Source organism: Berghia stephanieae, chromosome 14, assembly GCF_034508935.2.
Source record: "Berghia stephanieae isolate SIO BIC M18660-M18661 chromosome 14, UCSD_Bste_1.3, whole genome shotgun sequence".
NCBI lineage: Eukaryota > Metazoa > Mollusca > Gastropoda > Nudibranchia > Aeolidiidae > Berghia > Berghia stephanieae.
Window position 1 is genome coordinate 18,961,745 of NC_088373.1, and position 12,500 is coordinate 18,974,244.

The 12,500-nt window shown below is 37.8% G+C and overlaps 2 protein-coding genes across 9 annotated transcripts in view; both read right to left on the bottom strand.

Annotated features, from left to right (window-relative positions):
* The window catches only part of LOC144960005 (uncharacterized), a 60,655-nt gene extending 56,003 nt beyond the window's left edge, over positions 1 to 4,652 (bottom strand). The window contains exons 1-2 of one of the 5 annotated variants that reach the window (XM_078892932.1): positions 4,345 to 4,652; positions 3,480 to 3,785 (exon numbers count right to left, since the gene is read on the bottom strand). The gene's annotated coding sequence lies outside the window, so the exon portion shown is untranslated. Of the gene's footprint in view, positions 1 to 3,479; positions 3,810 to 3,984; positions 4,167 to 4,333 lie in introns of those variants that run through there. The other 4 variants (XM_078892930.1, XM_078892931.1, XM_078892934.1 and 1 more) reach the window with 4 other exon arrangements.
* The window catches only part of LOC144960006 (uncharacterized), a 219,998-nt gene that overhangs the window by 169,483 nt on the left and 38,015 nt on the right, over positions 1 to 12,500 (bottom strand). The gene's annotated exons all lie outside the window — the stretch shown is intronic.

The following is a 12,500-nucleotide window of genomic DNA, read 5'->3' on the forward strand; positions in this document are numbered from 1 at the left end:
CAAAAACCAGTAGCAGCAGTCAAGACACCAGCAGTGGCAACAGCAGAAACAGTAGCACAACCAGCAACGATAACAACAACAACAACAACAACAACAACAACAACAACAACAAAAATAACAACAACAACAAGAGAAGCATCAGAAGCAGAAGTAGCAGGAACAACAGCAACAACAACACCCGGCAACATCACCACAACAACATGAACGACGACGACGACGACGACAACAACAAATAAACAAACAAACAAACAATAACATCAACAAGAGTAACTGGCATTGGATGGGACGGAGAAGGGATATGGGCAATGTCAATATTGGCGGCCCGTCGTGGGATGGCTGCGACCCCCCCCCCCCCCCCCCCCCCCCCAATCCTTTGTCACCCTCACTTATACACATAGACAGCTAGATACACAAACAAGGGCAAATGGTTCTCAGACAATCACTTTATTGTTTCGCGAGAAAGAGCTGGAGATAGAGAGAGAGAGAGAGAGAGAGAGAGAGAGAGAGAGAGAGAGAGAGACATAAAGTGGGATAGAGATAAATAGAAATAGAACGATATAGAATCAGAAAGAGAGAGGGAGAGAGAGTGGGAGAGAGAGAGGGAGAGAGAGAGAGAGAAAACTAATAGAGGTAGAGAGGTATGTAGAAAGAAAGGTAAAGAGAGAGGAGAGAGAAAGAGAGAGGAGGAGGAAGGGAGAGGAGGAGGAAGGGAGAGGAGGAGGGAGGTGGACAGAGAGATAAAGAGAAGGATATAAGGAAATAGAGAGAGTGAGGCAAAAAGAGAGAGTGAGGGGAGTGGGGGGAGAGAGAGAGAGAGAGAGAGAGAGAGACATAAAGGGGATAGAGATAAATAGAAATAGAACGATATAGAATCAGAAAGAGAGAGGGAGAGAGAGTGGGAGAGAGAGAGGGGGGGAGAGAGAGAGAACTAATAGAGGTAGAGAGGTATGTAGAAAGAAAGGTAAAGAGAGAGGAGAGAGAGGGAGAGAGGCGGAGGACGGGAGAAGAGGAGGGAGGTGGACAGAGAGATAAAGAGAAGGATATATAAGGAAATAGAGAGAGTGAGGCAAAAAGAGAGAGTGAGGGGAGTGGGGGAGAGAGAGAGAGAGAGAGAGAGAGAGAGAGAGAGAGAGAGAGAGAGAGAGAAGCGAGATACAAAAAGAGCAGCAGAAATAAATTGATCAGAAGTAGAAAATAAATAATCGCACAAAGAGAACACGTATCGATTACTGGACAAATATGGGATTCGGATACTGATTATTACCCCCCCCCCCCCCCCCCCATGGATAGTCATCGGAGAAATAAGAGGTGGTGTTGGAGAAGGAGGGAGGGAGGGAGAGAGGGAGAGAGAGAGAGGATGAGAGAGAGAGAGGGCGAGAGAGAGAGAGAGAGAAGGCGAGAGAGAGAGAGGGTGAGAGAGAAGGGGGGTGAGAGAGTGGGAGAGATAGAGATAGAGCAGGTATACAGTAGACGAATGGAAAACAGTGAGAGTAATACAGTTTATTGAGAATTACTCATAAACGCGGATGGCAAAAAACAATAACAAAGACCCGAATACTATAAATAAATAATTATAAATACCCTAACAATTATAAATACCCCAATATTATAGAAGTAGTATAGATAGTTCGAAGATGACGTCATTCAGATCTTTGTTATTGTTTTTTGCCATCCGCGTTTATGAGTAATGCTCACTGAACTGTATTAACCTGACTATAATCGTTCATGGAGACACACAGTTTTGTGTGTTGGTCCGTTATACTTCCGGATGGCAATGTTATGAGTTTCTTAACCAAGCGCATACTATCTATAGGAGTGATATAAAAACAACATTGTCTTTTCACCTAGCAATGTATTGTGATGTGGATGGGGAGCGATCATAAACAACCCAACTCAAATTATAGATAGTATGCACATGACGTCACTCAGGCCTTTATTATTGTTTTTGCCATCCGCGTTTGTGAGTTGTTCTCACTAAACTGTATTAACCAGACTATAAAAGTTCATGGTTACACAGAGTTTATGTGTTGGTCCGTTATACTTCCGGATGGCAATGTTGTGAACTCCTTGGCCAAGCGCATTCTATCTATAGACAACCGTCATCTCATTTCACATTTCACTATCCCACTAACCCAGTTAGTTATAGTTTGTTTGTGTGTTTGTTTGTTTGTTTGTTTGTTTGACCCAGAGATAAGAAAGAGTAGGCAGAACGTAGAAGGGCTTTGACTGACTGAAGTCTGTGGAATGTAGGACGTCCTGGGTAAACCCTGTGATTATGATCACGTCACCTAATGGTACAATATCGTTATGATAAGGGTAATAATAATAAAAATGATAATAAATAATAATAATAATAATAAATAATAATAATAATAATAATAATAACAACAACAATAATAATAATAATAGAAATTAGTAGTAGTAGTAGTAGTAGTAGTAGTAGTAGTAGTAGTAGTAGTAGTAGTAGTAGTAGTAGTAGTAGTAGTAGTAGTAGTAGTAGTAGTAGTAGTAGTAGTAGTAGTAGTAGTAGGAGTAGGAGTAGGAGTAGGAGTAGTAGTAGTAGTAGTAGTAGTAGTAGTAGTAGTAGTAGGAGGAGGAGGAGGAGTAATAGTAGAAGAAGTGATGGTGGTAGTAGTGGTAGTAGTAGAAATAGTAGTAGTGGTAGTAGTAGTAGTCGTAGTAGTAGTGGGGGGGGGAGGAGGAGGAGTAATAGTAGTAGTAGTGGTGGTAGTAGTAGTGGTAGTAGTAGAAGTAGTAGGAGTGGTAGTAGTAGTAGTCGTCGTCGTAGTAGTAGTACTAGTAGTAGTAATAGTAGTAGTAGTAGTAGTAGTAGTAGTAGTAGTAGTAGTAGTAGTAATAGTAGTAGTAGTAGTAGTAATAGTAGTAGTAGTAGTAGTAATAGTAGTAGTAGTAGTAGTAGTAATAGTAGTAGTAATAGTAGTAGTAGTAGTAGTAGTAGTAGTAGTAGTAGTAGTAGTAGTAGTAGTAGTAGTAGTAGTAGTAGTAGTAGTAGTTTCTGGCACTGAAGACATCCCGATAAGAAAACATTGAATAGAAACTGGGCAAATATAATAATAATTGGGTAATAATTAATTATTGTGTAATTACCAACCAGTCCAATGGAAGCAGGTCGAATAGTTACGGCTTGTAATTGTGTCATGTATGAAGACTAGTTTCTCAAAACTCCCTAATACCGTTTTATCCCATTTTGAAATATTGAGGATTTTCTTCCCCTTAGATTTCTCATTCGGTCTATTATTTTATCATATTTAAGCTTCAAATTCACAAAAATTTAGTGAAATTATTGTGCCATATGATTCTTAAAAAAAATAATAAACTTTACATTTCAATTTATATCATGGATAGATTCTCAAAAATATTTAAAAAATCGACTTTTAACGAGTTTTAGAAAACCAACCAGCCTTCATTTGAATTTGTGAAATTTCTCCCAAAAACGAGAACAAAAAATATCTACAAACCTTTTGATACCAAAACTGGCCAAGTCGTCTGGTTTTTAACTCCTGCAATTTTGAAGAAGAAGAAGAAGGAAAAACAGCCAAGTACATCGACACACACGAATCCAACTGACACCGAACTTTATGATATTAATATTCAACACGTCTGGGTCGATCTAGCATTTCTTAACTATTTAAACATTTGAAACGAATATGAATGTTGGTCGCGCCAGCCGACAACAACCACAGAAAGTCGGTAGGTAGGTAGGTAGATAGGTAGGCTATTCACAGCCGCTTCAACTTCATCCTCGCTGAGACGGTATTCCTGTCCTATGTATGAGAAGAATAATATGTGCTTGTATGCGGGTGTGATAATACATATAAAAATAATATAGCCAGATAGATCTAAAGAGAGAGAGGAGGAGGAGAAGTAGGAAGAAGTCTAGAACTTGCTTACTGCACTGCAGGCAACAACAAAAAAATCAAAAAAAAAAAAAAAAAAAAAAAAAACGAAAGAAACAAAACTCACAACAGGGTCCTGGCACGAATAATATTATATTATTATGTGCTTTGAATAGAACCGCTACGACCTGATGCTCTCTCTCTCTCTCTCTCAAACTAGAAACTAAAAAACGCACAAGTTCGAAAACGCCTCACTTCCTATCGGCCCTACAGCTCTCAGCTCTCTTATCTCTCTGCAAACTGAAAACTGAAACTACCAACTGCCAAACGAACAACTTTTAATGATTCCAGTTTTCACACAGTGGCGGGGAAGGAAGGTATAGCAGTTGTACAGTATAACAACCGCTGAATTATTACGGAAGTAGAACAGAAAGAAAGATAGAAAATAAATTTTTAAAATTATCATTTGAACTCACAGTAAACTTACGGCGGCGAATAACAACAATACACACAAAATTAACTAAGTAATTCCTTCTCTTTTCCCTCCGTGTGTTTTATTATTATTATTGTTATTATTGTTATTATTATCTCCTCTCACTTCTCACTCACAATCGCTCGCAATGCTAATGCCGAACTGCTGAAGAGTAAAATTTATTTCCGTGTGTGTGTGTGTGTGTGTGTGTGTGTGTGTGTGTGTGTGCGGATATGTGTGTGTGTGTGTCTAGTGTGTGTGTGTGTGTGTGTGTGTGCGGTGCGTGCGGTGCGTGCGCTGAGCGCTACTGACTGACTCAGTGAGAAGTGGCACAGCAGACGATACAGACAGAAGCAGGCCAAGCAGCAGGCAAGGGGCATAGAGCAGGGGTAGCTGATTTGGCGAGTTGGTTGGTGTTGGTTGTAGGAGGCCGGTCGGGTCGTTGTTCCCATCATGGGAGTTTGATGTGTGTGTGTGTGTGTGTGTATGTGTGTGTGTGTGTGTGTGGATGTGTGTGTGGATGTGTGGGATAAAGTAAGAGAGTAAAAATCTCTCTCTCTCTCTCTCTCTCTCTCTCTCTCTCTCTCTCTCTCTCTCTCTCTCTCTCTCTCTCGTTCTCAATTTCTCGTTTTATCTTTCGCACACACAAACTCATTCACGCCCCCCCCCCCCCCTCTCTCTCTCTCTCTCTCTCTCTCTCTCTCTCTCTCTCTCTCTCTCTCCTCTCTCTCTCTTCTAATTTACTCCACTCTTTATCACTATCTCAATCTGCAACTCCATCCCCCCCCCCACCCCCTCTTTTTCTTTTCTTTTTCTAATAAATTTTCCCTCCAGCATGACACAAAAACAAATCACAAACTCTTTAGTGATGCAAATTGAATCGAAGTTGGAGCCATTTCGATAATCGATACGGGCCAGCCCCGCCGCCAAACATGGACAAGTATCGCAATCAGATTAATTCTAATCGATTTCTTTTTTTTTTTTCGATAAATCGAAGAGTCAACCGAGAGGACTGGGGTCGGTACTTAATAAAAGACTGTATGTAATAATGAAGTACCGATAATTCTTCTGTCGATACCGGTTTCTGTACCGGGATGACGGGATAAGTTTGGCTTGGGGAGGGGTGGGGGTGGGGCGGGGGGGGGGGGGGGGGGGGCATCGATAGCAAATTAAGTATTACAGACGTCCAAATTATAGATGGATATATATATATATATATATATATAATATATATATATATATATATATATAGGTATGTAGATAGATAGATAGATAGATAGATAGATAGATAGATAGATAGATAGATAGATAGATAGATAGATAGATAGATAGATAGATAGATAGATAGAGTAGTAGTAGTAGTAGTAGTAGTAGTAGTAGTAGTAGTAGTAGTAGTAGTAGTAACAGCAGCAGCAGCAGCAGCAGTAGTAGTAGTAGTAGTAGTAGTAGTAGTAGTAGTAGTAGTAGTAGTGGTAGTAGTAGTAATAGTAGTAGTAGTAGTAGTAGTAGTAGTAGTAGTAGTAGTAGTAGTAGTAGTAGTAGTAGTAGTAGTAGTAGTAGTTTGTCCGAATGTGTCAGTAAAATATGTCCCATGTGCATTTCAAGCATGCAGAGAACATGTATACGTGTGCGTTCGTACGTGAGTAAACCATGGTTTGTGCCCGAATGCATTCCATAAGTGTGAATGTGAGTCGTGTCGTACCGTTCTCTCATCATATTATTGAACATGCGAGTTACTCCTGCTGATATCAAAACAAAGCAAGATGAAAGAAGGTGAAATCTGCCCCATCCGTAGAGCATAGAAACACATGCATGCCCTCTCTGTCTCTGATATCTATGGTAGAAACACATGCACTCTCTGTCTCTGATATCTATGGTAGAAACACATGCACTCTTTGTCTCTGATATCTATGGTAGAAACGCATGCACTCTCTGTCTCTGATATCTATGGTAGAAACACATGCACTCTCTGTCTCTGATATCTATGGTAGAAACACATGCCCTCTCTGTCTCTGACATCTATGGTAGAAACACATGTATGCCCTCTCTGTCTCTGATATCTATGGTAGAAACACGTGCATGCCCTCTCTGTCTCTGATATCTATGGTAGAAACACATGCCCTCTATGTCTCTGATATCTATGGTAGAAACACATGCCCTCTATTTCTCTGATATCTATGGTAGAAACACATGCCCTCTATGTCTCTGACATCAATGGTAACAACAAGATATGAAGAGTGCCAGAAGACAATAGAGAATAAAAATTTTTCGCGGCGGTGGTGGGGTTTGAACCTGCGACCTTATTGGTACGACAACTCCGCCTGGCAGGTGAGAGCGTGGCTCTACCGTGTGAGCTATCCACGAACACAAAATATTCGTTTCAAACTCAAAGTCATTACTAGATCCCTCTCTCACCCACTTCTTGAGACCGCCGATTCGTTCGTACACCACCATCGCGAATAATTTTGACCAGCAGTTAAGCTTAATAGCCAATATTCTCAACACAAACATATAACATAGAAACGATTGAGACATTGAGTTTCTATGTTATATGTTTGTGTTGAGAATATTGGCTATTAAGCTTAACTGCTGGTCAAAATTATTCGCGATGGTGGTGTACGAACGAATCGGCGGTCTCAAGAAGTGGGTGAGAGAGGGATCTAGTAATGACTTTGAGTTTGAAACGAATATTTTTGTGTTCGTGGATAGCTCACACGGTAGAGCCACGCTCTCACCTGCCAGGCGGAGTTGTCGTACCAATAAGGTCGCAGGTTCAAACCCCACCACCGCCGCGAAAAATTTTTATTCTCTATTGTCTTCTGGCACTTTTCTATTCACTACATATCTTGTTGTTACCAACATAAGTGCCTGCTCCACTCACTTTTCTGACATCAATGGTAGAAACACATGCCCTCTATGTCTCTGATATCTATGGTAGAAACACATGCCCTCTATGTCTCTGACATCAATGGTAGAAACACATGCCCTCTATGTCTCTGATATCTATGGTAGAAACACATGCCCTCTATGTCTCTGACATCTACGGTAGAAACACATGCATGCCCTCTCTGTCTCTGATATCTATGGTAGAAACACATGCATGCCCTCTCTGTCTCTGATATCTATGGTAGAAACACATGCATGCCCTCTCTGTCTTTGATATCTATGGTAGAAACACATGCCCTCTATGTCTCTGATATCTATGGTAGAAACACATGCCCTCTATGTCTCTGACATCTATGGTAGAAACACATGCCCTCTATGTCTCTGACATCTATGGTAGAAACACATTCAGGGGCGTGGCTATATTGGTTGACCTGGTGCCTGGCACCGCATCCATCTTTTAAAAATGGATTACAGCATTGAAAAAAAAAAAAAAAAAAAAAAAAAAACTGAGAAATGGTATAATATTTCGCCTCTTACTTATTTGAGTAAATATTTCTTTAATTTTTCTTCTTTCTTTTGTATTTACAAATATAGATAGTATGCGCTTGGCTAAGAAGCTCATAACATTGCCGTCCGGAAGTTTAACGGACCAACACACAAAACTGTGTGCATCCATGAACGTTTATAGTCAGGTTAATACAGTTCAGTGACCATAACAAAGACCTGAGTGACGTCATCTTCGAACTATCTATAGATAGTATGCAGATGACGTCACTCAGGCTTTTGTTATTGTTTTTGCCATCCGCGTTTGTGAGTTGTTCTCACTAAACTGTATTAACCAGACTATAAAAGTTCATGGTTACACAGAGTTTGTGTGTAGGTCCGTTATACTTCCGGATGGCAATGTTGTGAACTCCTTCTTCTTATTCTGGCACTACCGTATACTGTAAGCATGTCACGCCACTGGAATGACCTCTCTGATAGCTATGGTAAAAACACATGGTCTATGCGCATGATTCTGCCTTGTAGTTTAGTTATGTTGCAGAGTTATGAACACTATAGTAGTACACAATATGTGTATAATATAACTGAAACAATTGGATTCACTAGTCTGATGTCACGTCGCCCAGCAACGGCGAGCAGCCTGGTTCAAAACAAAGAAAATCGGTACTTGTTATTCTTCATGCTGGCTAGAACTTTTTTCACATGTCATATGATCAGAATGTATAAAAGTATAAAACATGATCAGATTTATAATGTTTTTCTCATCTGGATACACTTTTATGAGTTAGAACAAATAAGGTCACAACATTATGAAAACAGGGCCTTGAAGTCTCTGTTTCAGTCAGTCGATCCGCTTACAATTTTAAATTATCTGCAGCTCAGGAATGTGAACTAAATGTAAATAAATATTTTTTTAAAAAACATGTAACTATCATGATTTTATAAAGATTTTATTACAACAGTACACGTTTTGAGCAGCTATGGCCCCTCAAGGCGATAAAAATTGATAAAAGACGGAAACGGGTGCTTAAATGACCTAAACAATGTCGAAAGCGCCGTTAAACACCTGAACTTAAACCTAACCTAAACCCTTTTATGCCAATCAGCTGTCTTTTACATCTAATTTCACACCAATAATATGTGTGAAAATATTCAGCAATCGTTGAATAATTTTTTTATTCAACGCGATCAAAGCATTATTCAACGATTACGTATTTACTAAGAAATGATAGGGTTTTCCAATGAGAGGGGTGGGATAAATATTATTGTTCGTTACAATAAGAAGACAATACTGTGTACTGAGTGTAGTATTATTATTATGACTCATTCAATATAACCCAATGGCAGATTGATAAGATATTCCCCTTTGTTCTGCATAATGCTTTGTACAAATGTTAATCTACGATAATATTATAATATACGCTTGTAAAGAAATGCCGATAAATCTATACACACCATCCATGCACTCATACGCTGGTTCCATCTTTTCTCTCTCTCTCTCTCTCTCTCTCTCTCTCTCTCTCTCTCTCTCTCTCTCTCTCTCTCTCTCTCTCACACACACACACACACACTCTTTATATATATATATATATATATATATATATATATATATATAAACCTATCTATCTATCTATCTATCTATCTATCTATCTATCTATCTATCTATCTATCTATCTATCTATCTATCTATCTATCTATTTATCTACCTATCTTTCTATCTATCTCTATATCTATTTATCTACGTATCTGTGTGTGTGTGTGTGTGTGTGTGTGTGTATGCGAGAGAAAAATAAACTTACACGATACATACACAGAAAGTGAGAGAAAGAGAGAGAGAGAGAGAGAGAGAGAGAGAGAGAGAGAGAGGGGGGGGAGGAGGGAGGAGGAGAGGAAAGAGAATCTACCTTCCTCAAGCACACAGCCTGTACAACCTCCCATAATATTATTAGATTATTTACCTGCAATAAAAGGCGTCGACGATAAATGATAAAGCAGAAAGAATTCAAACTCAAGCGTGCACGAGAGGAATAAATAAACACATAAATAAATGTACAGGCTGGAAAAGGTGAGCAGTGAGCTAGGAGGGTTGGGGGGGGGGGGGGGGCCTCACCCATCAACAGGGACGCTTGACATTTTATGCGGAATTTTCATTGCCATCATTATCTTGGAGTCAGACTTTATTTTGTTTCTTTATTATTATTTTTTTTAAATATTATTATTATTGGGGGCCCAAGGGGGTGAGGGTGGGGGGGGGGGCGGTGGGGAGGGATTGTGTGAGTGGATAGATTGAGATAGAGAGGGAGAGTGAGAGAGAGAGAGAGAGAAAGAGAGAGACAGAGGCAGAGTGAGAGAGATAGATAGATAGATAGATAGAGAGAGAGATAGATAGATAGATAGATAGATAGATAGATAGATAGATAGATAGATAGATAGATAGATAGATAGATAGAGAGAGAGAGAGAGAGAGAGAGAGAGAGAGAACAAAGAGAAACAAAAACAAACTAAAAACAAGAGAGAGAGAGAGAGAGAGAGAGAGAGAGAGACAGACAGAGATAGACAGAGATAGAGATAGAGAGAACAAAAAAGAGAGAGAGAGCGACAGACAGTCAGACATACAGAGAGAGAGAGAAGAGAGAGATAGAGAGAAGCGAAACAAAGATATATATATATATATATATATATATATATATATAGGAGATGGGGGGGGGGGCTGTATAAAACAGGTTATTACAGGAGGAGGCATGCAACCTTTAACATAGAACGAACGTGGTACAAACAGACAGAAAAGTCAATGTCAAATATGTATTATCTTACTCCCCGGATTGTTATATCTCTCGTGTCAGGGTGACCCCGTTTAAAGTAATACTTGAAAAGAAAAGAAAAGAAAGAAAAAACACATGAAAAAAAAAAAAAAAAAAAAAAAAAAACCGATTCGTTTGTTTGTTTTTTGTTTTTTTTTTGGTTTTGTTTTGCTTTGTTCTTCCTTGTATTCTTTTTCTATTCCCTTTTTTTTTTCTCCGTTCTTATCTTTCTTTAAAACTTGATTCTTCCAGTTATAATAATGATAATAATAATAATAATAATAACAATAATAATAATAATAATAATAATAATAATAATAACAATAATAATAATAATAATAAATAATAATAATAATAATAATAATAATAATAATAATAATAATAATAATATAATAATAATAATAATATATAATAATAAATAATAATAATAATAATAATAATAATAATAATAATAATAATAATAATAATAATAATAATAATAATAAATAATAATAATAATAATAATAATAATAATAATAATAATAATAATAATAAATAATAATAATAATAAATAATAATAATAATAATTAATAATAATAATAATAATAATAATAATAATAATAATAATAATAATAATAATAATAATAATAATAATAATAATAATAATAATAATAATAATAAATAATAATAATAATAATAATAACAACAATAATAATATATAATAATAATAATAATAATAATAATAATAAATAATAATAATAATAATAAATAATAATAATGCACACTTATATAGCGCCATCTCATGCAACATGAGCTTTGGGCTATAAAAGAATTGGAGTTGACGTTAAAGTTTATGGTCGGGGGGGGGGGAGATGTTTTTTAAATCTAGTCGTCTCTAACAATTTATTGTGTAGAGAGACGCACACCCCCCCCCCCCCTTATAAACACACATACACACACACGCATACGCATACACACAAAGACACAAAGCCACATCGAAGGGAAAGGAAAAAGTAGAAAATAGAAAATTGGATTTCTTAACAAACAGGTAACTCACAACCCCCCCCCCCCCCCCCCCCCCCCCCCCCCCCGCGCATCTCTTTAGAAAAAAAAGGCGACCTCGGATTGAATTTTTTTTTTTTTTTAATATTAAAATTGGACTTTGACAAACAATGGTAACTCACAACCCCCCCCCTCCCCCCCCTCCCCCCCTCCCCCCGCGCATCTCTTTAGGAAAAAAAAGGCGACCTCGGATTGAAATAATTTTTTTTTTTAATATTAAAATTGGACTTTGACAAACAATGGTAATACCCCCCCCCCCCCCCAGACACACACACACACGCACACACTCCACCCCCCAACGGGACCCTCCTCTTTCCCAAAAAGCACGCCTCGAATGGAAATGAAATAGAAAATTAAAAGAATAAAAACATGAACTTTTAACAAACAATTGGTGATGAAAGAAATAAAGATATTATATCTCTATGTATATCTACGAGTATATATCTATCATTATCATCATCATTCATCTGGATGGATGACTCATCTCACCACACATACCAAACACAGCTGGTATCAATACCACGTTGTCTCTCGTGTTTGAGTACTGCCATAACTTCACGTGCACTCGGAGAGTGAGTATTATTATTATTATTATTATTATTATTATTATTATTATTATTATTATTATTATTATTATTATTATTATTATTATTATTATTATTATTATTATCATTATTATCATTATTATTATTATTATTATTATTATTATTATTATTATTATTATTATTACGTAGCTCAGCGGTACGTTCTTTGCTTTGCACCCGAAAGGTACCCAGTTCGAACACCCGCCGCTGCGCTGTGTGGCCTTGAGCAAGTCACCTCACCCTAGCTCACTTTAGGCGCTGCACTGCGGCTAACGCCTGGGTTATTCCAGTCTTCCCTTTGAGTAAACCCTAAAGACATATTTCCCAATGGAATTATATAAGGTTCATTCTGTCC